Source organism: Rissa tridactyla, chromosome 4, assembly GCF_028500815.1.
Source record: "Rissa tridactyla isolate bRisTri1 chromosome 4, bRisTri1.patW.cur.20221130, whole genome shotgun sequence".
Lineage (NCBI taxonomy): Eukaryota > Metazoa > Chordata > Aves > Charadriiformes > Laridae > Rissa > Rissa tridactyla.
Window position 1 is genome coordinate 93105769 of NC_071469.1, and position 26496 is coordinate 93132264.

General features: G+C 51.6%; 1 protein-coding gene across 14 annotated transcripts in view; it reads right to left on the reverse strand.

Moving 5' to 3' along the window:
* ANKRD11 (ankyrin repeat domain containing 11) overlaps nucleotides 1-26496 on the reverse strand; it is a 159044-nt gene that overhangs the window by 52988 nt on the left and 79560 nt on the right. For 4 of the 14 annotated variants that reach the window (XM_054199236.1, XM_054199238.1, XM_054199237.1 and 1 more), the window contains exon 3: nucleotides 21665-21752. The exons of the other annotated variants lie outside the window; for them this stretch is intronic. The gene's annotated coding sequence lies outside the window, so the exon portion shown is untranslated. The remainder of the gene's footprint in view (nucleotides 1-21664; nucleotides 21753-26496) is intronic. 14 annotated transcript variants of the gene reach the window in all.

Here is a 26496-nt window from a genome sequence, read left to right on the forward strand (position 1 = left end):
TGGGAAGCGTGAGGCTCTGCAGATGTCCCCGTCACCGACGGCACGTCCCCACCACGGCTCGCCCAGGAGCCCGAGCATCTTCGAAAAGGCAACGTTCAGACAAAACATATGTGTGGCAAGTTGGGGGAAGAAAACCAGATTTCTCTGCCGCCTCCTTGTCTTCCTTAAAAAAGAAAGGTCTGTCTCCCAGCTGCGTGCTGGATTTGCCTGCCTCCCCCAGGCTGAGCAGCCCAACGTGACAACACAGTGCTTGGTAGAAAATTTGGAGAAGGGAGGGATCAAAGTCAGGCTTATTGACCCCGGGGGAGAAAAAGAAAAGCCACGAGCGAAAGGTAGCCTCTTCCCCAAGAGCAGCCCAAAGCCAGTCTGCAAATAGATCAAAATGACACATTAAGGGACCCGCGGAGCCGAGCCTTGGAGCATAAATCATCAGGATACAGGTAGGAATGGTACAACCGGAGCGGTACTATTTATACCTGGTCCCTCAGGTCTGCGCCAGCCTGACGTGGCTGGCACCTGGCAGACAGCACACGTGCTCCCAGCAGGATCACAGCAGGCAAAGGAGACGTTTTAGGTCCTGCCGGTAACACCGCACCGAGCACCACACCACCTGCGATCCGCAGCCTCGAGAGGCGAGCACGACCAGCTTCTGTCTCCGTGATCCAAGGAATAAAACCATCTCACAAGCCCCAGGCTGTGCGGCGGTAGCCAGCTCGGCATGCAGCCAGGCCAAGCCTGTGCCCCCCGCCCCGGCACCGGGAGGCAGATGCCCCACAGGGTGCCAGCGGAGGGCTCGGCCCCGGGGGGGCCCCGAGAGCAGGACAGGAGTGTCGGGCTTTGTCAGTCTTGGTGCTTCGTGCTCTTGGCTCGGTCCTTTACTGCATGTACCTGTGCAGTGAATTAGGGTGCGGGCTCAACCAGGTCTACACCGAACGGCTTTTACCCCCCCAGCCAAGCACCATGGCAAGGGAGATGGAAAACACCAAGAGCTGCGGTTCCCACCCTCCGCGCGGGGAAGCCCTGCCACCTCCCCAGTGCTTCCCGCGGACCATGCAGCCCTCCCAGCAAGCTCCTCACCGAAAACAGCCCAGCTCCGAGGACCACTGCCCAGCACCCCCACGAAACACCGTGGCCTGCGTACCACAAACCTCCAGCTGGAGGATACGGGACTCATTACTTAAAGACGAGGGTACAACCTGACACCTGAATTCACCAGCGGGCTCCTCGGCCGCCCGAGCGGTGTTAACTGTGAGCTCCACAATCTGCAGGAGCGACACCGGAATTTCAGGGCTTCGTTTGGCTGTTTATCGGCTTTTAACTGATTGGCATCAGCACAGTTAAACGCTCTGCATCGGAAAGGGGTTTTACAGCCCGGACGCTCCGTGCTGGCTTCGGAGAGAGCATTTCTCATGGCTGGGTACGTCCCATCTCCCCTCCGAGCTCTGTTTACCCACGATAGCAGCCCGCTGCCCCGGCTGTGCAAACACCGGCCCGGGGACCCGCCGGCACCCGCACGGTATCGTGGCAACGTGGCTGAAGCCAGCTTTGCAAACTCACAAAGTGTGCAAATTAATTTCATTATCCGCTCTTGCACATCGTGAGGAGGGAAAACAAATAACCTGCCCGAAAGTACATTCTAGTAATTATTAACACGGCATAAGTTAACCCCAGGGGAGTGGGAGGAAAGACTGGCCGGAGAGGAGAGCCTGGCACTCGCCTGTTTGCTAGAGCATACAGCACGTCAGTACTTTTTAAATATAAAATCCAGCCTTATGCTGCATTTTGTTCCCTGTTTAGCCCAAGGATTCTTCATTTGCTTGGCTGAACCTACACAGTCTCCCAAATGTTTACCAAGTTAAAACTGACCATTCAAACACTTCACCAGCAAAGCTCTTCGCTTCCATTCGCTTTTGCTTTGACGTCTCTCTTGCGCCCGCAAACGCTCTGGAGGCACCCACCCCTTCGGCAGAGCTGTCAGGATCGTACGCAAAACCTTCTTTGGCGATGACTAAGGCCCAGGTATGCACCGAGCGTTCTGGCTGCTATTTTACTTTAGATTAAAAACATCCTTCATCTTAGCAGCGACGTTGGTCTGCACCAGTAATCCCCCTCCCACCCACACGCAGGAGAGCAAAAGCTGAGATTTAATACCCCGCAGCACACAATAATTTAACCCAGCGCTCTATGGCTGGATTACGTGACGCCTTCCCCATACCGACGGGCACAAAACCCACGCCGTAGCAAAACACGTGTTTCTGGAGCTGGAATTTTGGCTTGTGGAATTTGTGCAATTCCCTTAATTTTTAGAAATCCTAGTAGCTCCTACGTCACCCATGACAAAATGGCTATAGATGATAACGAACCCATGGCTCTGCGACAACAGAAGGTCCTCCTGTAGTACACTGCACCACGCACAGCTCCTCCGCCAGGAGCCTGCTCCGGCTGCCTCCCCGCAACAGGGCACTTGGAAAACACCTTCCGAGGTGCCTGGTTTGGGAGAATTTGGCTTCATCATGGAAAACTGAGAGGATCTCAGCTTGGAGGAGAGCGTAGTAGACCACTAGAAACCTACAGCAGGGCTGTGGCGGAGCTCCAGCAAATCTTAAAGCATTATTAGTAAGCCATTAAGAGGCACTGTCAAGACAGATAGGCTTTAAGATTACTTTACAAGGCAGTTGTCAGGGATTTCAGGATGCACCGGTTGCTGCGGCAGCTCAATTTTCACTTTAAAGAGACTGTTGTGTGAGCACTGTTTTATAAGGGACCTCACAGCAATAAGCCGAGATGTTTTGCACGGTAGCTAACGTAGCCGCGTTTTAAAGCCCTGCCTGGCATCAGCACGAAGCGCCTGCACGCACGCAGCGGGGTTCGAAACGAATTAGTCGGAGCCCGGTTTGGACGCAGCGCCTGTACAAACCTGCTGCTGGGGAGCGCTCAGCTCCCCGCAGACGCAGCCTGGGGACGGAGCAGCCCGACCCAGCAGCACAGACCCACGCCGCAGCCGTAAGCCCAAAAACGGGCTCTTCTGCCCCATTCCCCGGCGCAGCCGCCCTCCCTGCCGGGCTGCTCCGTGCTGCCCGAGAGACAGGTCACCAAAGCACCTCAGTCCGTACGCCCCAGTCGTCCCTTCCTTCGTGTTGTTTTTTGCAAGGGAAGTGTGGGCTCTGTATCTACCAAACTTGAATTCCCCAGTGGTTCCGAAAGCTCTTTACTTGCCGTGTTTTTAAGAATATCAATATAAATAGATCCACACAGAAATTCTTTCATGGTCTTCTAACGGCTAACTGGCTCCGTGTGCTGCTCTGCAAGTCAGATTACCCTCAACAGCCCGGGAGCGCAGTGACCTTCAAGGGCTTCCCCAGCCTTCCTTCTCCTCCCGTCCCACCAGAGACCACTGACAGCAAGGAGCAGCAGCAGCTCAACATGGGACCTACACGCTCCATTCGCACCACATCACCGCATCTCACTGCCCATCTATATACGTGGAGGTCTCCACTGACCAAACCCAAAGGTATTTTCACATTTTCACATCCCCTCTCTATTTCCAAGCTGTTTCTGCACGACCCGTACACTGTCGCAACCTATTTTCACTAAGTGAAGTACTAGTGCAAGGACTTGAAGTCACCCATTCCTTTGGCACTAGTTCTCTGGGTTTGTGCTTCAGTTTCTCCTTTCTCTCTCCCCCTCAGAACTCCCAGAGCAGGGTTCCCATTACTGCTCTGCACGTCCCATCCCACTGGACACATAAGAGGCCACATGATTTTACAAGAACAGCTTTAACCAGCACGTTTAACCCAGATTGCTGCTTTTTTTTTTTTTTGTAAATATCATCAGTATAGTTTTCCATAGTGTAAGTCAATGTGGAACTAAAGACCATCCATAAGAGCATTTCCACCCTCTCCCATTTCAAAGGCGCACTAAACATTGCACAGAGCATGGAGGCAAGACCCTTATGCCATGAAGAGGGCGATTTTCTGAATTTCTAATGCGAGAAAGTACCTGTTTCTAGTTCTGATGGGCCATAATATATTGTCCATAGGCATGTGTGGGTGTGCAGGGAACACAGCAGGCCCGGAGCTGGAAGCAGGCTCTCCGACCTCCCAGCCGGCTGTTGCCACAGCTGGATGGACGGGAGTCGCGGGGTCTGGGCACCTCACCTGGCTGGTTTCTCTCCCATCCTTATTCTTTTGCACCTTCAGCACGTGACTCAAGTCTTAAACCGAGTTTTGTCCTCATTTTAGCGCAAGTTAAACACGTTGCTGCCATCAGCCTAAGGATGCGAGTCACAACCAAGCCTGAATACGAAGCAATTTGTTTAAAATTCAAGGGAAAACGTTAACACCTCAGTACAGCACGGGTAAAGTCTATCTCTGCCCCATCCCACCGAATTGCCGTGCTGCAGCAGCAGCTGATCAGCTGGGCAGGTGTGCTCCCAGCCAACGGAGACCAACTGCCGGAGCTGGGAAACATCTCAGCCCTGCCCATTCCCAGCAGCTCCCACACTGACTGGTGTTCCCCACCAAACCCACCTTCTACGCAACGACAGCAAGGGGAACACTTCCATGAAGTCCAAAAGACAAATGGCAAGGAAACCTCGAAGGGCAGCTACCCCACAACACGCTCTGAAACGCCGCTCCTTCCCAAGCGGTCAGGGCAGGCTCAGGTTCGGAAGGACAGCTGAAGGCAGAAATTATACCTGGCAGTGTTTTCTAAAAAGTGGCATTATTTATTCACTTTAGCAACCCCTAAAAGTCTTCGCTGCTCTGAAATTTTCTGGCTCTGAGTTCCATCGGCTTTACGTTTTTTTCAGGGCTAAACTCTCCCATACAATAAAAGGCAAAAATAGAAATGCTGTCATGCTTTCTCTGCCGCTCACCTCTGACGGCTACCCTGTAAACCTATGACTGCTAAGAAGTCTTAAAAACTTAAAAAAAAAAGAATAAAATAATTTTACTGCAGAGTTAAGTTTGCTGATCACGGTGAGCGGGGCCATTGCACAAGAGCACAGGCTGCAAACAGTATCACGACACCTAGTGAAGGTCAGACCCACGTTATTTACTTCTGCATTTGAGGTGAGGACGCGACCCAAGCCGTCTCGCGTCCATCTCCTTTGAACCGCCCTCCAGCCTCGTGTCCCCTGCTCCGCGCTTCCCCCGCAGTCCCTGCCGGGGGACCTCACCGTGATACTCAATTCCTACAGCAACGCTGCGAGTCTTCAATATGCTTTCCAGCCTTTCTAGCGACTTCCTATCCTACTTTCTTAACAATTATCCGCTTTTCAGTGAAACGGTGGCTTACGACGTTCTTTGTGAAACAGCGCCATGGCATCTTCCCGCTTTCTGTCAGGCACTCCAATGTAACTGCTCACTACCAAGTACATCAAGGAATTTATCTGGCTTTAAAACATTTTTGCCATTTTTTACATCCAGTTCTGCAGCCAGCCCGGTTTCCCTCTGACGTGCCTGCGCAGCGGGCGGCAGCGAGGGGCAGCCGCAGCCAGAACAGAAAGCCACTGCTAACGTCCGGCAGCAGTTCCCTAAACCGTGTCCTGAATTAACACCGGATCAATGGGCGTTTGGGTGACCGACATCACCGTTACCACTGCCTGCCTCCGATCGACACAGCCCCGTGCCTCCATCCACCACAGCTCCGCTTGCCGAGCGTTGCTTTTGTCAAACCACTGGCCACAGACACCCTATCACTTGCCATCTCATTCCATCAAGTGCAATCATTTTTGGGGCCAATCGCAGAGCTACAGTGGAGCTCCTCTGAACTGTGTCAGCTCCTGGACTTGTTTTTTTGGTGGCTGGAGAGGCAGGATGGAGACGGCACGCGCCAGCACCACCTCAACACAGCTCCGAAACCCTCTCGTACTCCCAGGCTTAGCGCACGGGCACCACCAAGGTACTGATGGTCACAAGAGCTGCGGCTCAGAAAGGCAGCTCAGTGTGGTGGGACTCGAGGGCCAGGCCCCCAGCCCACACCGCCCGGCTACTGTGTCACTTGCCAGAGGTCAAATAAGCCTTCACAGAAGATAGCACGAGTGACGAGACTCCTTGAGGCCAGACATCAGCTACAACTGGCTTAAATGCCACTCGCTAACAAACCCGTCCAGTGGTACTCCACTGCTGGCTGCTGCAGGGGCTACCAGGGGCCACCAGAGAGGGACTTCTGGAGCCTCCTGTCCCAGCCATGGGGCCTGTTGCGTTTCAGACCTTTTCTGAGGCCATCCCGGGCAGCGGAGCAGCCTCCTGCGCCTCCCAGCATGTTGGATCACACGGTCCAGCTATTCCGGGATTGCATCGCTCGGTGGCCACCTCCCCGTGCCCAAGGGGACAGGCCCGATTCATTTCGGTCTCTATAAACCCTTTCACCTTAGAGCCTCGTGACTGAGATTGAGAGAGATTAAAAACGGCTTTTACAACACAAGGCATAATTGTTTACTTTAGGTACCAAGCAGCGGGCGTAAGGACAAAACGCGCATTTCCTGATCTCGGTACTTTTTTGCAAGCAATGGTACGTCTCAGCCGCCTCCGGCGCCCCTCGCTTCGGCCCCCAGCCCCCGCCAGCAGATGCTCTGGGGACCACTGGGTCATTCCTGCAATCTCCATGCTTTTCTGGGCCCAGATATTCCCTAATGCCACCGGCTCCCATCTCTCCACAGCCAGATTATCCAGGCTGGGATAATCCGCGGTGCCGAGGCTGGCCAGCTCAGGGCTGTTTGCCGGGCACGGCGCCGCACCGCAGCTGGTTCTGACACAGGAGAGCTGTTTCCACGTAGCGCCCGGCTTCGACTAATCCATCCCGCAGGACCGGAGCTGCCACACGTGGCACACACGTGCCTGCCCGGCACTGCTGGAGCCAGCAGCTCCCCCGGCACAGGGACACAGCGTGGGATACCCACACCAGCGCCGGGTGCCAGGTTGTGCCAGGGCTGCACAGGAACCGGCGCCGGTAAGAGGGGCAGCGCTTCACCATCGCTCCGAGCCCCTGCAGGACTCCTACGCCATGCACCCGGCACATCCCATGATACTGGGATATATGGGATCATAGAATGGTTCGGGTTGGAAGGCACCTTAAAGATCATCTTGTTCCAGGGACACCTCCCACTGGACCAGGGATATTTTGGTATTGGAGTTACAGCAAAACGTGGCTAGGATGGAACGACAGTGAATAAAATGAATCCGGTATCCTCCTCCGGATCACTTTGGACAAACAAACCGATTCTGCCTGGCTAGAGCCACGCAGGAGATGCCCCCCCCATTAGCCATTTTTCCCTATTTCTGCAAGGATTTATCTGAGTCTCTGTTCCCCACTTTGTGATGGATTAATTTACTCTGGCACTAGATCAAAAGGTGTTATCAAAGGAACAAATGGGGAACCATACACCGCTTTCATAAAAGATACAGATAGTTCCCAGCGCATCAGAGCTTTGTTCGAGGCTCTTGATGATGACACTGTGCAAAGGTTGCTATAAATTCTGGGATTTTATGCTTACTTCATGCACAGCCTTGACTTACAGCTCCTCTGATACAAGCTTCTGCAAATTCCTCTAACGTGCAATGTCGTCCTGCTACAGCAATGCAGAAACACCAGCCAAAACCACTCTCTCAAGGCCTGGCTATCATTGAACAGCAAGGAGCTGTTACACGGGCAGGTTCGTGAGCTGGCGTCGGGCGATGAGAGCACCAGGACACGCAGAAAACGACAGGGAGCGCACACGTGGATGTGGACGCTGCAGGATCCTGACCTTTCTGTTTTCTCTGAGCTGCCTCAGTCGGGGCCTTGGGATGATTCCCCCTCCTCATCCATTGCCACCGAACAGCCACAGACGCTCTGCCAGGCCATCCCCTGCTTGGGCTCAACTCCTTTGCTGGTTATGGACTAGGAAAGTTAGAGTTAACGTTTCTGGATCTGTGCAGGTCAGTCCAAAGAACTGCCTATTTTCTCCCATTTTAGACTGCACAGCTATATTGCCAGAAGCGCATTTGAAAGCCATTCTTAACTTCAGGCGAGGACAGAACAGCACCGTTATTACGCCATCAACCCAAAACATCTATCGTGTAGTTGCTAAGGTGTTTGTGACGGTCAGTAATAGGGGACAACACGCACAGACTAAAAGAATACCTGAAAGGCTGCAAAACTAATCTGCTGCAGGTTAATGCTTACCTGCAGCTCTTAGCAAGATGAGCAATATGGCACACACAGACGCGGTGCCCGGGTGGTGAGCTGGGCTTGTCTCAGGGGAGCCCCTTGTGCTCCCCCCATCAGCCGGCACCGCGCGGTCCCTCCGCTCCCCCACCCAGACGGAGGGGGCAAGGACCAACTGTTGTTTGGAGTGGGTTTTACTTCAAAGAAGACAGGCAAAAATAGCTGTGGACATCACACAGAGCTGCTCTCCATCCACCACGGTTTTTGCAGACGCTCCACTCTTGGCTAAGATGTGAACCGGGAGGGTTTTTTTCTTGCTTTCTAAAAACCGAGTGGGGAACGCGTTTATGTTAGCAGTGAAATGGGCCGGACGGCCTGGCTGTGCAGAAGGAACAACTCAGCACTTTGCAGGAGCGGTACACGCAGCGCACAGACACCCAGCAAAAGGCACTGATTAGGATGGGGCTTTGCATACTAATTTCCATTATAACCGTTCCACCCCCATTGTATCAGGGCCGGTGAATGGCGGCATTGTCTCAGGGCAGGGCATTCTTCATACCAAGCCCCTGCAAATGGGAGCCCTGGTGCTACGTAATAACAAAAACAAAATCCCAGCAGAAGTCCATTAGCATGCAAAGGGCAGGAGCCTGAATGCATCAGAAGAATTCTTTGAAAAGTAAGAGTGAAACGAATGTAATAAAATGCTACTATTAAGTGATACTCATTGTCCAAATTAAACCATCAGAAGCAAAGACCTTGACTCCCAGAACGTATTCGGCGCAGCACAAGCTGCAGAGCTCGGGAGCAAGGCTATTAAGAATTTTAAGCCCTGGACTCGTCCCAAGTATGGATTACTTGATTTCTTCGTGAGCACTTGATCACACAGAACTATATTTAGATTCCCAGAATAAAAGCTCGAATCTTCAGGAGGTTGTCCATGGCTGCGCACCCCACGCACGTGCAGATCCCCGCTGGCACCCACACCACAGTGGGCCAGGAACGGCAGGAATTATTACATGCCCCACCACGGGAGCAGGTTTAAGACGACAGAAGAGAGCCCAGCACTCTTCAAAAAAGCCGGGCTGAAAGTAAGACAGAAGACTTTTCTCCAAATGGCAAACCAAGTGCAACTCTTCCCTCTTTCTGCAGACGTTGGGAATGTGATGGGCACAGCAGCACCGATAAACGCAGACCTCTCCGTTCAAGGAATGCCTGTGCTCCTCCAAAGCAGAGGAGAAATCACAGATTTCTCCACTACAGCAGAACACACAATGCCATTTTGGAGTTATGAGTTGGTTTGCTGGTTCGTTTATTTAAGGTACAATTCCTAAAACTCCTATAAACTGAGATAAAACCTCAGCTATTTGTTGCTGCTTTAGTTTTTCTACGGCCGCAGCGGATCAGCAGCCTCCCGGAGTGTCCACGCAGTGGCCCTGAGCTCTGCCAGCCAGAGGAGCGAGGAGCCGACCCTGGAAGCGTCTCTCTCGGCCGCTCTCACCGGGGTCCAGCGCTCTGAAGCAGCTGAACCAAACCAAAGGGACAGGACGGTGCTTCCCCTGCCCAGGCCCCTCGCTCCCAAAGCCAGCCCGCAAAACTCACCTCCTGGGTTTCAAAACCTACTTGGTTCCATGTCTTCAACCCACCGCCCAGCTGCCATCCCCTCTTCCCAGAGGAGCTGGCGGTTAATTCACGTGCCACATGTACCTGGGGCTCTTCCCCACCTGCCTCCCGAACTCTTGCTGCTTCAATCCTCTTTTTTACCCCTCCGCTCATCCCTGTGCCCAGGACGGCTGCGGGGACGACGTACAACATGCTCCCACGCACCTGCACAGGCAGCACTAAGAGCAGCAGCAGGCAGGTCAGCTACTCGCACTACAGTAACACGTCTCAATGCACCATTTATTTTTTTTTTTTTTTAAAAAAAAAAAAAAAAAAAAAAAGCTCTTTTCTAATTCTACTCAGCCTTCAAGCTCTCGCCTTCGGTGACAGCCCGCGGCTGGCAGGCGGCCCCGGCCGCAGGCACACAGCTGAAAGAGCAGCTTAGGTAGAGGATGCTCTGCCCGTCCTCCCAGCACGCCGGCTGCCGCCTCGGTGCAAGGTTCTCAAGCACTTTGTTAGCAGGGGCTCAGTGTGCGAGGAAACACAAACATCAAAGCAGCAAACTCCAAGCAAGTAATTTGCCGAGGGCAGACGGGGCGGCCCGACCAAACCTGCCAACTTTCCTTCTGGTTTACAGCATTTTATTTTTTTTTTTTTCCTCTGGAGAGTTATGAGATGGGCTCCAGCTCCTGCAGCTCACACCAAGTTTTGGTCTAGAAAGTGTTTTCCTGTTATATCCTACGTCACAACAAAGTAAAGGGCTCACCCCTACGTTTTACAGCATGGTGGGACCGGTGGGTCACAAACAGATACTCATCCGAGCTGCTCAATAGCGGCAAGCCCTTTGGGAAGCCACCTGCTGTGCCAGAAGCCAAAAGGTGTGCAGAAGGAGCCCGGCGTGCTCGAACGGTGCTGGGCTGCTCTCGAGAGAGGGCAGAGCACAAGCATCTTGTTGAAAAGGCAATAATAGATACGACCAATCCTCCCGCTGCTTTTCTGTGCGTTAGCCTGGCCCCAGGACAGCACAACGAAGTCACCCCAAACATCACTGTCAAATTTTTAATGTCGCTCTTGCAAAAGGAGAGGCTAGCAAATAAAAAAAATCCACTTGAAATGAACCCTAGAAAATTAGAAGGTTGGGAAAGCGTGAAAATTTTATATAAGCAGTGCAATTTAGTAGTCAAGGCCTCCTGGAAACACAGTTGTATTAGAAAATTGCTACCTCACCGCAGCGTTTCCCGTACCACGCTCCAGCACAGAATATTTCACTTAGTTTCTTTTCTATATCACTTCACGAACCCTACACGTGGACATTTCAAGACAATGCCGCTGCGGTGCCCCGACACACAGGATCTGCATATCAATGTCCCCCCGGCCCCTTCAACTCCGCAGAGAAAGGCCGTAATCTGGGTTTTGTTCCCGGCCTCTCAGCCCCGTGGAGCAGGAGCCGGGTTATGCCACCTCTATTCACCCTCCCCAAGCCCTGGGAACATCTTTGCAGCCCAGGCCAGGAAAGCCAGGGGAGGAGGAGGAGCAGGGAAGGGGCCCGAAGACAATTCAGGGGACAGGCTTGGTGGAAGGACGACGTGCTCCATCCACCTATTTGCTCTTCTTCTTCATGGAAAACCTCTGAGGGGATCGGTATGGACCCTGCACGTGGAAATGCACGCAAGACCGCAACCAACCGCAGCCGACTCGCCCAAAACAAGCCACTGCTTGAAAGAAACGGCCCCACCAGAAATCACAGGAGCCGGTGCATTTAAGCAGGAGGGGGACGTTCAGCAATGCTGGGCTGTGCACGGACCAGCTCGGGCAGGCAATGGGGGACACCTTGCAGGGAAGGTCCCCACGCTGCCCCAGGCACACACACGCTCCAGCCCCACGCAGGGGAGTGTTTCATAGAGTCGTTTAGGTTGGAAAAGACCTTTAAGATCATTAAGTCCTTGCCGTTCTGGGCAGGAGTAAGGGGGTGCCGGCATGCTGCCGCACGGCGAAGGCAACAGAGGCCCGTTCACCCTGCGAACGGACAAACGCGTTTCCAATGAGGCAAGTGCCTTTGCACACCCCTGACCCAAGCGTTTCTCCCACGGTCAGCCATTAACGTGATTTATATTTTAGGCTAAAATTAGCTACCCAGGGATGTGCTTCCCACACCCGCTCCATGAGCCAAACCTCCTCGTTCCAGTGGGGGACAGGGGCTGTAAAGGAGGTTTTACTTCTGTAGACGAACATCTCCCTTCCCACTGACCGAGTCCAACCTCCGCCTGCGCCCGGAGAGAGCCCTCGACGCAGAGACCAGGGAAGGGAATGAGCAAAACCATCTTTTCGGCCCTGGTCCTTGCAAAACCACACGCTGCGCCGCTACTCGCACACAGCTGTTCGCCGCGCACGGCTATTTTTGCACAGCTTATAGAACAAAAATATAGGTAGCTATGTTAGGTGAAGGCTTGCGCTGTTTCACGGCGCGATGACAGCCAAACTAGGTCAAGCCTGAGCCAGTATCCTTTTAAAAAAGGGAAAGAAAAAATATAATCAGTGGGAGAACAGTGAGCTCCCAGGGAAGAAAATGTTTGCTATCATCTAAGATACTTACTGAGCGCTAGATGACAGGGGAAGAAATACATATACATATCCACATCTTTTTATAGTTTAAATGGTAGATTTTTTTATTTTTTTTTTTTTTTAAAGGACACTGAAGTACCTTGGACTGGAAAGATTATTTCATACACATTTTATGCACTGACTTAAGCCAAAAAGGTGTTTTCACCTATAACGCTCTTAAAATGTAACCTGGTAGCCCGTTCTTGGTGCAGGCTGTGGGCAACTTTATTGTATTTCATGGCTTCTCCGCCATGAATAAAAACTATTCTTCTGCTGCGCTGAAAGCAGGAGCCTGGCAGGTAACAGGATCCCAGTCCTGCTGGTAAAGGCAACTCGATACCGTTCCCTAAAAGCAGAGAGGGAGGTAAATGACTTTAGTTTCTATTAGAGAGGACAGACTCCCACTAGAGGGTCTTTCTGTTGGAGCACATCGTCATCTCGGAAGCTGGACACCTGAAACGGAAAATGTGGAAATTGAGGTGGCGGGTGGCCGTCTCCTCTCGGGAGGGATTTCTGTTCATCCGAGAAGCAGGCGGCGCCGGAAAGCGGCAAGACGTACGGTCTGGTGCATCCCAGTCACTGTGATGGCCTCGGGACAGGTCCCAGTTTAACGTGACCACTGAATGGGAGACCGGGCAACCCTCTGGCTGCAAAGCAACCGCGCCGGGGCTGCCGTCCGAGGTTCTGCTCTGTGTGATCTGCAAGTTTTACCGAGCCACGGGGCAGGCGTTAGGCACCTACGAGACAGCAGTCCTGCCCCTGGATTGCCACCTTCTGCCTCCCAGGCCGGCAGCAGAGGAAACCCCAAACGCACTAACACCGCACAGGCTCATGGAAATTAAGAACTGGGTAATTTTAAACGCTTTCTCAGTGAGACAGGTTCTCAGACTTAGTTAAACGTGCCAGATAAAGCCTCTGTTCCTGTAAAACCTGATGCACGATTACCAGTTAAGGCCAACGTGTTTACCCTAAAATTGGGTAATATTGTTTTATGGTTCTTAATAGTTCAAACCGACAATGCACCGCTCTGAACAGACGCTGCCGAGCAGTTTCTCAGCCTTTCATCAGGACTGCGTAGGCGTTGAATTCTGGAGCTAATCACCTTAGCAACGGCTCTAAACATATGTGCAGTGACATCAGCTGATTTCTGAAAGCTGTAAATAGAGGATAATAGCACGAAAAAATTCTGGATTGAAGCCAAGACCTAAAAAACATACTATTAAAACACCGCCTGTAATTCAATGTATGCAAACTTGTTTGCATCCCTGCTCCCCAAAACCTGTGTAATCACACACCTACCAGCACAACTGGTGATTGTCCCACTGCAGGCTACTCTCAGCTTCAGAAATTTCCCAGAAACAAGAATTGAATAGAAACCCTCTTCAAACTTAATTTTAAAAAGCCCAGAGAAAAATCTGCAGATAACCCCGCACAGCATGAAGTCAGGCTAAAGGAGACCTGCTCCAACCTACAGCCCTGTGTTTGAAGCCAGTGAGTAACAACCTCAACTTCGGGGAATTATTTGTAAATAAGAAAATAAACAATGTGCTCGCGGGCTGTACCACTGACTCACGCAGGAACTACGAGCAGGAACCGTGGCAAACTCTGCTTCGAGGACGTGCTGCCGAGCCCGTGCCCCTGGTAAAGAAGAGTTAAAGCAGCATCAGGCACGAACAGGCAGGAGGGACCCACTTCTGGAAGGCCGTGCTGGCGAGCAGGCAGCGTGAAAGGGGCATACTCTGAATTACCTCATGTTTGGTACCTCATTAAGATCTTAAACTGTCCGTTTAGGGAGTCCCTCAATCAGCCGTCAGCGTAAGACGCGAGGACAATATACTTTTTGTTTTCCTTGTTTCGTGGTGACCCATATTTCTGAGGTCTGTTGTGCAGGATGTGACCCGGCCGCCTAAAGAAACCTTTGCGGTGCCTCCATGTTAAGCTGGCACGCTGGGCGGGAGAGAGAGGAGAGGGGAGAAATGGGCTTAATAGGATTTTCAAATGTCAAAAAAATATCTTTAGCAGGCCCATTTACGCAGAGTCTTAGCACTCGCTGAACTTGAAAGCAAAATTTGCTGTGCACAGAACACAGCTTGCATGCTAAGCGGACCCGAGGAACGCTGCTCCGGCAGCACAAAGCCACCCGGCTCCTTCGCCCTCGCCTCCGGACGACTGAGAGAAGGGAAGGCAGAGTGCCTTCTGCATGAGGGAGAGGAAGGTGCCGGGGGATTTGGGGTGCTGGGGGAGGACTCGGCGTCGGCACCCACCACGTGCCACCTCTGCCTACCGAGGTCCCTCGGGTGCAGCACGGGGAGCGTTTCAGGCCACCTCCCCGGAGACCGGCGCATCAAGCTCGTCTCATTTGTGAAGCGCCCTGAATTAAAAATAAAAAATAATAAGGCTAGGGAAACGGAAAATGCAAACTTGACAGCTGCATCAGAAGAAGGATGCAGCACGGAGCCAGAAGCAAGAAATTCCCCTCCTTTCTTCTGTGCAGGGTTGGGGTTTTTTTCTCCGTCAATTAGAGTTGCAAGGAAATTCAGTGAATTGAGATCAGCAGTGTTAATCGTTATTGCATTTGAATTTAATTAGCATTATTTTTTAACTACAGGTAATTTGCAGCGCCTCACCTAAACGTGGAAGTCGGGCAGAGTGCCTTCTGTTCACTAGAAAACCACCACACCAAAGATAATCCTGCTATTTGCTTGATGCCTTTAATTTCTGTAATCCATGGTTACCCGTTTTGGCGAGACTGCCATGGTTACTCCCCTGCTCCTTTTATCAAAGGCTCCCGTGTGCGTCTCGCTGGAGATGCTAAGAATAGCAAAGCCCCTTTCCCGAGCGCTCGGTAAGGTGAGATGCCGGGGAAGGATGAAGTTTCTGAGAGCGGCGGGGGGAGACGGGGACGGCGCAGGCGGGGGTCGGCCAGCGCGGGACCCGGCCGAGGGACGTAGCATGCGATGGGGGCAACAGCATCTCTTGCTTTCTGCCTTTCTGCTGCTTGCAGGAGCAGAGGAGTAGGCTAGCCGTCTGCCCTCAGCAGATCTCTACGATGGCTGTTTGGCACCTTTATAATCGATTTTTTTTTTTTCTGTCTTTTTTTTGGAAGTTCCTCTCCACCGCTTGTATACCTCAGAGCTTTCAGAGTCAATCTTCAGAGAGACCCTAAAATTCTGGCTCGGCATGAGAACCGCCGTCCCCCAGGTCCAGCCAGCACATCTGTGGGGCCAGGCTCCTGCCTGGCAATGAAGCGACCTGTCACCATCACCCAAGAAAACGACCGATTCAGTCACGTTGTTATGAAAGAGACACGCTGAACAGTATCTTGCACAGGCTGAGCTGGTTTCCCAGACAAGCATCCCCCGTTCGGCCAGCTCTCCAGACTGGGGCTGGCCAAAATCTTAAAGCACTTTGAATGCTTTTGCCAGCCCCACATCCGCGAGAGGTAACGCTCACTGAGACACTGAGATGCTGCTGAGCTGGGGAAGGCAAGGCAGAGTTCTCGGGATGGGAAGAAGGAAACCTGGCACTGCTGAATCACCGGTCCTGGACCGTCTGGCAGGACCCACAGACAGTTTAAAATATTTTACATGTTACTGCCCTATAAAAGCCTTCTTATGTCCAGAGCATTTACCAGTCTAAGCTGGTAACACCTCAAACTTTTGCAAGGATAAACATGCTCAGCAGCTGAAGGCAACAGCCATCACCTCATCATCTGAAGACTTTTGCCCGATAACTACGAGGTCCCATCAGAAGCACGTGCACCGCTGAGATGCTGATGCAGCTCAGCACCCCGGCGAACACCTTCCGTGACTACAGCCGGTCCTGCCTCCTGCTGGGTCCCACTGCAGGGCGGCTTGCGGGTGCTGTGCTCGCTCTTACGGTATCGGTGGGAGGTGGACAAGAGACCGCCTGTCTCTGAGAAGGGCACAAAAAGGCTGGTGCCAGCATCCTCACAGGCCTTGCAGCCCTTGGCCTCGCCATGGGGGAGTCCAGGACCCCCCTGGGACACGCAAGCCACCTCGCATCCAAGCGGGAGCCTGCCCCCAGCAGCCCCACTCCCCAGCAGCGGTGACCCACGCCTGGACTCGTCTGGAAAGAGCCACGGCTTAACTATAGGGAAAACTTGATGTTCAAGGATAGCTAAGAAACCTCAGAAAACTGTACGAGAAGCACACACATTCCGCCTCTTTTCAGGGACCTACGTCTTTAACAGCAAGTGCTCAAACACCTCACGGAAACTGGCGCACGCGTGCCTGGGGATAAACAACATCATGGGACAGGTAAGCTAGTTACTCATGATTTATCACACCATCTCCCCATCTAATTGCATAGCTAAATGGGCAGTCATTTTAATCCACCGTAAGCAGCTTATGCTTTCTTATGTAGCTCTGCGACATTGCTCACTTCCTGATTTGGAAATAATAATTCTTTAAGTCTCGCTCTAGAAGGTGTGAAAACCACCGTTTTCACAGTAACCCTGCACAGATTTTGAGACTTCCAAGATGCACGCACAGGACAGATGTCTCCTGGAAGAGGGTCCTGAACCCCTACTTCATACTCAGTGTTGAGCAAAGCAGAGGTGTTTTTTTTGTTTGGTTTTTTTTTTTTTTTTTTTTTTTTTTTTGAGGCATCACTGAAGAAATTTTCCACTCAGATGCAAGCCCTTGGTACCAGTGTCTGTAACGTCAAAATGTGTTCCTAATCGTACCTTGAATCAGACCCTTAGCCAAAATCTGTTCCTTATCTTCTTTCAACAAATTAAGCCATCTCCTGCCATACCATTCTGGCATTTTATTTCTCCTATACACAAGGCTGCCTGTACTTACATTGCCACGTCCGAGAGCTCTCCTGCCAGCACAGCTCCCGGGAGCAGTGCCGGGCTGGTGGCTCTCCTCCCTGCCCAGCTACTGCCTCACCGCACAACACGGAACACCCCTGTACGTTGAATTTCACTGTACCAGCTCCTGCAACCGGATCAGCACCCACCTGGGCAACGCTGGACGTCAACGCGACCCAGCCGGGCACAGCCTCCCACCGCACACAGCGCCTTCGGCCATGCACCGGGTGAAGTCGCATCACCCTCAGCATCCTTCACCTTTGTGTCCGGCCTGCTGCTGCCAGCCCCCTCCGCTCACCCACCACAGGTCCTTGCTCCATGTTTTCCCATAATCTCACTCGTTTCTTCCCTCCCAACAGCTCTCTCTTGGATTTCTCCATTTACTCGCCACTAACTCAACAGGAACGGGGCATCACAATCTGCCCAATTTCTGGCCAGTTTTTGATGGTCGCAGATTTTAGTGTAGCAGTTACATGAATTTTTAAAAAAATTGTACTTCCAAAATCTTTGGAGACCCACACAAGTCGGGGTAAAAAGCTGCAAGGGTCCATCAGAAAAGCGTTCCCACATGCACAGAGACATCCCCTGTCCCTACAGCCTGGAATAGTCAAAGCGCGTTTTAGCTTTTCCACACAAATATGTGGATAAGCAGAAGTTACAGAACTTATCTAAAGACTTAGGGGAAAGAAGTCAGGTTTGGGGTTACATCAAGGTTTTTTCACTGCTCGAAAGCTACAGCCATTGAAAGCGAAAGCTCCGTCCCTGCGGGGCCGAAGAGCCCCTGCGCGGTGTCACACGCTGCCGCTCACCGAAACCCCCGCGGCCAAGGGGATTTTTCTGACTTGCAACACCGGAGAACCTTACCCCCACAAACCACCCGTGCACTTCGGCCAGTGACCCCAAGTCAAGCTTCAAAACCATTCCAAATGCCGAGTCAGATCAAAAGTCACTAGCTGGAACCCTTTGATACCCTACACCCCTGTCACCGATATTGGGCGAGACCGCGGGGCTAAACTCCTCCCGCAAGGAATTTTCTTTAGCTTGATACAAAATTTATTTTACCGTATGTAAAATTCATTTGTGTAGTTGCACACCCTGGCAGGCTTGAATGGGGCGAAGGAGTATTTCAACTGCCGGTGCGATTTATTATTTAAAAGCAGTAAAATTACATTGCTGATAGGAGAGCCCAGGCTGAGAGCGGGGGTGATGTAATGGGTAACGCAGCCCCGCTCGCTGTATGAACCGCGCTGTACATTAACGTGCTGGTGAGGGTGGTTGCTCCTATCAATTATTTATAGTCTTCTGGCGCACAGCCTGGAGAGGGTCACATCGCTGAAAGCTAACTTTATCTTCATTGTTCCCAGCCTCCTGCCCAGCTGTCACTCTGCTCGCTAATTTAATACACCCAGAGCAGCGCAAAAGGATGCAGGGACGCTGGTGGGGTTTGTCCCTCCCCAGGCTGGGAAGGGGAAGGTGGGCTCTTACCGCGAGCTGGTGGGGTCTCCATAATCTTCATTAAGGTGCTGACTTGGCTGTTTAAAATCTGCGTTTGAGACTCCCCCGGTCGCCAGAATGACTGAAACATGGAGCGTTTCAGGGGATGAAAGGTGGGACATCAGCGATGCGATGGGGTTCTCCATGTTTTCCTACGTATCACGGCAAGAGCTATTCAATAGTGTATGTAAATATGAGGGGGAAAGAGAAAGCTCACTTAAGCTCTCCAGAAAGAAAATAAAATTAAAAAAAATAATAATTTTAAAAGAAACAATAATAAAAAAAATAAAAAAGGAAAAATCTGTCATAGGCTTTTGTTTCAGCCACAAAATTCACAATTTGTGAATCAGAAACAGGGTCTGATTCACCCGTATTTCACCCCCACAGCAAGGATGGGACACCGTCCCGTTGTCCTGCCCCACACCGCTCTCAAGGCTTTGTCCCCACGCCTCCCCAGCCCACCTCTCCCACTATTCGCCCACAAAATCTACCATCGCCACTTTTCAGACCTTTGAAACATGCTCTTAAACACGCTATTCATTTGGCATGGTACCGACATTAAAGCAACTCAGTTTTAACATCAGCTGCTTCAGGGTCTCCGCCACTGCAAGAGATGTTTCCTTAGAAACTCTCCAGCAAAGATCAGGTACGGGAAGGTGAGCTGCTGCTTTTGCAGCTCCTGCGCTCGGTCCCATCCCCCCGACCAAGGGGATTCCCACGTCCCATACGCTGCATCAAATACCTGCCCCAGGTCTCGACCTAAAGTCAATTCCAGCTTAAATAATAAGGCATCTTTCAACTCTTACGAAGCCAGGAAAAAAACTTGAATTTTCCTGCAACTAGGACCAGCTGTCTTATTTCAAGCAACGAGAAGCACCCAGGTTTGGTTTAGACATACAAAACAATTCCAGTGATCGTGTCTGAAAACAACGCACGGCAATTTCGTGAAAAACACAACATTTGCACCAAAAGGAAGTTGTTGAAGAGGAAAACACAGCCCCAGAGGAAGCAGGTTCCTTCTTCTGCAGCACAAACATGGGCCCGGGAGAGGCTCCTGCTGCGGCACCGCCAGGGCCGGCACCGTCCGGCAGCACCCAGCGCTGCGGGAGCTGAGCGGGGGAAATCTCCTCGAATTCGGCACAGACCCCCAAGGCCAGCCACGGGCAAGGCAAAGGCAACAACCAAACCCTTTCGCATCAGCGCGGTTCAAGCAAACACAAGATAGAAAACCGTAATTAACCTTCAATCAGCGAAAACCAGCAGTGAGCACTTTCTGCAACTTTATTGCACTACGCGAACTGGGAGAATTCTGCCCAAAACTCCAACAGGGGGGAATCGGGACAGGCGCGGGAGGAACAAGCTGGCTCCTGTCCTAGAGCCGGCATCACTGTAGGGAACTGGGTTGTGACCAGCAGCCGAGCCTGGAGCGTGCAGACCACGCGCTGCCTCCACCGCACAGGCATCTTCAGGGCCTTTAGATCCTCTCCGAATCCAGGATTATTTCCATGGCAACTATCTGGAGAACTTATTAAGTAAAAGAAAAAAAAAAAACAACCGAGAACAGTTTGAACACACAGAGCCTACGTTTGTAACGTACTAGCTGACTAAATTAGCAGCGCTAAGATTTTTAGTAATCAAAATAGATCATGTTCTAGCAACTCAATCTTCTCTTTGCCACAGCTAAAAAGAAAAATCTGATAGTAATACCAATGCGGGGGGGAGGAGGGGGAATTACAGGTTTTCTAAGACCACAGCCCTATATCAAGACAAGTCTTATCCCATTCAGGTGGTTCAAGAGACATTATTTTAATATCTGACGGTTCAAGTGCTGTTAAATAAGGCTGAGTTTCCAAGAGATGATAAACTTTGTCGCAACGTACCTACTACAGGATCAAAAAGATGAGTCTCACATGACACAAAGCCGTTTTCTAGCACAAAAATTCACTGAATCACCTCAAATTTGAACAAAAACCCTCGCACGGGTTGTGACGCTGCCCTTCCAAGCTTTGCGTAGGACCGGGTACCGCTCGCCTGCCCACTGCCAGCCCAAAGCAGGGCTCGCCCCGGCGCGGTCCCACGCGTGCTGGCGAATTCGACAGACACCCAATACCCCGCCTGATCCCGACCAGACCTGTCGTGCCGAGCGACCCCGCAGTGCCAGCGTGGAAACCCACCAGAGCTGGCTGCATTCTCGCACTCATCTTCCTCACTTCAACTCAAGCATTATGTTAAACAGAAGAGGAAAAAATCAGTGGTCCTTCATCCTATTTAGCTTGAAAGATGCGCGAGTTTGGAATCTTTGCTCTGAGAAAGGGCAATTCGCTTATTAAAGCTAATTCCAAATAAATTAAAAATTAGCAGAAACCTGTTATTGCAACACTGAAAAGGATTCATCTGTCTCGAATTGATTATTCTGTAACCGAATTCCTGTTTCCTTCCAGGACGGGTCTGCGAAACAACAGAGGAGGCACGACAGAGTGCTCGGGAACATTCCTAAACGAAGGAATATGTTTCTGCCTCCAGCAGGGAGCGCGATCCCAGCTACACACATGGACTGGGAGATGGGAAGGAGGGATGGGGACACGCCAAGCATCGGGCTCCCACAGCCCACTGTGAGGACACAGGACCTGGCGGCGGGGTCTGAGCAGCCCGTCGAGGACCAGAGGCACGTGCAAGCCGAGCAGCATCCTCCGCCCCCGAACTCGCAGGAATTTAATGGCTACCTCGGTGCTGACGCGAGGCTCGGCGTTGCAGCAGTGACTACGGTTCCTCCTAAGCTCAGGGATGAGTAAATTCCCAAAGTTTTGCCAGCACTTGTAAACAAATGCTGCCCTAGAATTTCGTAATAGCAATTCAGAGTGAGAAGTAAGTCTCAACAGGAATGATTTTGAAAGTGCTTTAAAAAAAAAAAGAAGCGGTTAAATGAACTGTTGGCTCGGTCACTAAGTCCAGCCAGGGAGATTATATGCATTATTGATTTACCTTAGAACAACTTGGGAACTCATTTCCAATGGTTTCTAATGGAACCTGGATTTTCTCAGTCCTAATCTGCCTCGTGAGGTTGAGCCTCCTGCAAGGAAATACAATACCACGGCATTAAAATGGCAGCTGTCAGATGTACCACAGCCCCATTCATTTAATGAAGATAGTGCAACGGCGATAGGGATTTTTAAAGGCTACTCCAAAAGGCTCCTTTGCAATTAAACAGAGCAGCGAGACCACGGTGGCGAGGATGGCCTTGCGAGTGCCTAGAGATAACGGTGCCGACCTGCAAATCTGGGGATTCACAGAAAACAAAGGGAGGTTATGAAAAGTTTATTTTCGTAATATCAGCTTGCACGCACTATCTATAGCCCTTTCAAGAAGCAATGCTGATTAGTGGTTTGAGCGGAGAAGTGGCAGTTTTGAACCTCAGCTCCATTGCCTACTCAGCCACAAACGTACAAAACATTTGGGCAAGTCAGTGTTTCAACAGCCGCAGCTGTAAGAGGCGCAGAGTAATGCTTTGCTTTCTATTCTTAGCAAAGCACGGGATGGAGACAGCAAAGCATATGTACAGCCAGTAAACAATTCTTCCGTATGATAATCAAAGCCATTTTAAAATAGTAAATTCCCATCTGAACCAATTAAGATCTTTATGAGGGTGCGTGAGCATCAGCCCCCATTTGCAGAGAAAAGGACGCTGGTTTGTGGCAATTTCGGCACAGGAACAGGCCGTCTCGCGAGGAAGGAGCCACCGTAGCCTTCCTCCCCGTCTCACACCGCACAGCGGGACTCAAAGGATCAGGCCGTGTCCCGAGGACCAAGCCCACCCGGCTCCGGAGCAGGACAGCCCCCATCTCTGCAGTGCCAGGCCAGGAACGCACCCCGCTCCCCAAAACCCCACGCTGGGTGTGCGGGATGGAAGTGGGGAGCGCGGAATCCTCGCCCCCCGAGAGCTGGGGAACGGGATTTTGAGCAGGACAACACACCGCCCACCCTCGACCTCTGCTTCGGCAGCAAAGGCTCCTCCACTTAAGGAAATGTTTTTTCCTCAACAAAACGCACTGTAGCAGGCTCAGCCTCCTGAAATGTTCGTCTGGTTTTTTTTAACAGGTGAAAAGAGTATTATTCCTTTACGTACCTCAAGCTAAAAGGAAAGGGATTTTTCTCAACCCTTGCAGAAAAGGATTCCTTTAATACAAAACCAAGTAGGGAATATCATAGCCCCAGAGGAGGCTTCCAGAAAGGTGTGAGCACAGAGAACAGAAACTCGTAGCAGGAAGGAAATTGTAACGTTAGCTACAGACTTTGAATGCACACGCGGATCTGCATCACCGAACACGAACAGTGAGCAAAATACTCAGCGCCAAAGAACAAATAACAACATTTGATCCTCAGCTATTTTCAAAATTCATCTGCAAACGCATCCTGCCTTAAGACAAATGAAAACCAAGGCGTGATGGATACATGGCAATTAACTGCAACCGTTGTTTTTATTATTTGTAGCGTCTTGCTAGAAAACAAGCGCTGCCCTTAGCCCCGAGACATCCTGTGGAAGCAGCCGGCCACTTGCGAAAAATCACTGAGCTTTATATTCTGCCCCTTCTCCAGCTTCAGTGTCTTACCCCGCAGCTTCAGAAGCTCCTGTCTCTGTCCTTCCCCCTCCCTTCCCGTCCTCCTCCAGCTCCTTCCCCTCCAGCCAGCGTTTCCAACCTCCCTCCCCTCCTGGCAGCGGTGCTGGGAGTGTGCCAGATATCAGCCTGACCCCGCAGCCGCCGTTTCGGGTCAGTTATCGGGGTTACGGTGCAAGGGGAGCGGGGATCTCCGGCAGTGGTTCCCACCTCGCCAGGCAGAGATGGGACGGCTCCGCCGCGCTAGCGATGGGGTCTGGGCACAGCTGGCAAATGTAGTTTCAGGCTTTTTCCCTCCCCCCGCTAATGAACGGCCGGCAGCAGAGCCAGCAGGAAGTTTGAAAGACCATTCCCGCACGCCGCAACGAAAGCCTTAGGCACCGAGAGCTGGGTAAGGTGACCCTTGACTACATTAAGCATCAGTCATTCGTAGAAGTGTCACTTACTGCACGAGGGGAACGGATGACCTGAATGTCTCCTGCAAGAATAATTGCACATCGAAGGCAAGGGCTAAAGTTTCTGGCGAAGGGATGCTGCTGTTTGCCGGGGGGGGCCATGCTGCGGCACTCCAAGGAGGACCATTCGAAAGACATGGGGCTGCTGCGAGGAGGTGGCAGAGACGGCCATTGGGGAACGTGATATATATTTAAAATGAAACCAGACCTGTATTCTTGACCAAACTATGCTCCTTGAAGGATGTGCCCCCAATGAAGGGCCGGCTCCAAGGCAACGGTATGCAGTTTGCTGGAAGGAAAGGGGAAAGCTTCAAGCCTGACATAAGCCAGGGCTCGGATTCCTCTATCGTACCAAGGCTGCACCGCAGATAAGGCTGCGTCAACTTTTCCATTTGAGCACTCTCCCCTCTAAGGTTCACAGTCAGAGCGAAAATGTTTTGGCCAGGTGGAAACTTAACATACAGGCTCCCAAAGCGGGGAGCTGCCCGCGTATATAAAACATTACAACGCCATCTGCCAAGATTTGGTTTCCCTCCACTGGGAAAGGGGAAAATCTCATCTTCCTCCCCATGAAATGTTTCACATTCCTGCGCAGCAGATAAGCTGTACCCCTCCATCGAGCTGCTCATCTAGACGAGAGCCATACAAAGTGCCCCGTAACATCAAATAACCTGAGCTACCGAAACACAAACAGGTTAAATGTTAACCCAGGAACTAAGAGGAAGGAGGGCATGCGACCGCAGCGCTGCCATTCTGCCCCGGCGCCAACAGCCGGGCTCCGGCACGCTGCCTCCGGCACAGCTCCTTCCCAACGCCACCAGGGAAGAGCCTCTGGCACCCGCCACGCCACGTTTTTGGAGAGGAAGGGAGTTTTTGGAAAATAAGAGTGTTTCTCACCTATAGAGCCCACCTGCCTATGGGAAAGGGGGCAAGGAAGGCGAGGTGAACACCGGCACCGGGGTCCCACAGCTCCCAGGCTCCTCCAGACACATTTTCACGGTTTCGAGCTATGCCAGAGTGAGAGGAGCCGGCTGCCAGCTCGCACCCCTTTGGCGTCTTAGTTTTGTGTGTGTCGAACTATGAAGATGCTCCATTTCCAAGGAAAGCGCTGGAGGAGCCCGGCTCCCCCGCGGCGCCCCCGGGCACCGGTCCCTGCTCCTGCTCCACGGGCGGGTGCAGAACCCGGCACCCAACGCCCTGTGCCGGGGAAGTTTCGGGGCCTGTTGACGTGCGTGGGGGATGGGGAGGTATTTTGGTAGCAGCGAGCGGCACAGCCCTCCCCCCCCGCATGCTTCACTGCAGTTATCCCTCAAGACAGAAAAATTCGTGCTTGTTTTTCTGCTGCTGCTGAGCAGCTACGAAATGTCTCCCACCACGGAGAGCCTGAATAAATCCCGGCTCCTGAATCAGCATCTGAAATCAGCTTCTCGCCATTCTCCATCACAATTTCAAACCTTTAATTTACTAAGGCTCAAGTGAAAGCAATGTTTGTGTTTGTTTACCGGCCACAGAGGAGCTCTGAGCACTCGCGGTTTATCACATTTACCCAACAGATATATTCTGGGGAGCTTCTTGGACCAGCCGTGACTTATCACAAATTACCGGTCACAGACTTTTCCTCCCCGTCCCCAGGAGAGCCCAGGGACCCATCCCTGACAGCAGCTTTCCAGGAGCACCTGAAACAAACCGGGGTTTGTCTATTTCCAAGTTGAAACCAAGCAAAAAAAAAATCAGAAAGGAGGAAAACAGCCAGATTTTCTTCTTCTTCCTCTGTTAAATCTTGGGGAGCTGGACCAAGACGTGGCAGTTCTTGCCTGGGGAAGCACCCTCGCAGGCTCTTTCGAGGGCTGGAGGCCATGCGGGACCAGGAAAACTTTCCCCCGTTACCTTTGGTGAATTTAAGATGTGCTGCTGTGTGTCAGTGAAGCAACTTTGTTCTTTCTGGAGGGAACGGACAGATTGCAGGAGAAAACTATATCCCAACTGCTGCCAAATTCCACAGATTTAGTTATTAGTAGGCAATTAGGAATCATTATTAACACTTCCTACTACGTTAAGCTCCGTTTGCACCGCATCCCCGCGCCAGCCTGGACGTTTCCGATGGAGCGTCACCCCGGCTCCAACACGCACGTGGCATCACGTACCCAAAACTGTGTCTTACTGCTCGCTGCCTCCTGGGCCCCTTCTCCGCAGATGTATTTAATGCAGTTGTCTCACAAAATAAAATCGCAAGTAAAAATACAGAGATTAAAAATTGGGAGGGGGGGGAGGTAAATAAAAGCGCGTCCGCACAAAGGAAAAACAATTTTGCTCTTGTTTTTTAACTCACAATCAACATCTGAGCTATTCAGGAAACTGGTGCACTGCCCTCCAACCAACTTCAATTAGGGAATTCAAAAGCAGTCAGACAAAAGAATGCCTGGGAGTTACTGCACCGCACAGAGATATTTTTAGCAAGAGCTGGGAGGCTGTTTGTGGGACACTGCTTTGCTTCCATTGCATTTCAGCTTTTGTATTTACATTTGCAGGGCAGTAAGATTTACTAGGTCAGAGGAAAAAAAAAAAAAAAGAGAGGGGAGAAGCAACGTAAATGATGCGAATCATTTTGTTTTCTGACACTCTTGGAAGGTATTTCAGCAAAAGCTGATGGAGACCGGAGTGAAACGGAACAAGATTTGCCTCCATCTGCTTCGAAAAAATCGTCTTTCAGCAGAAATCTCAAGTCACTCCTTTTAAAAAGGGGTGA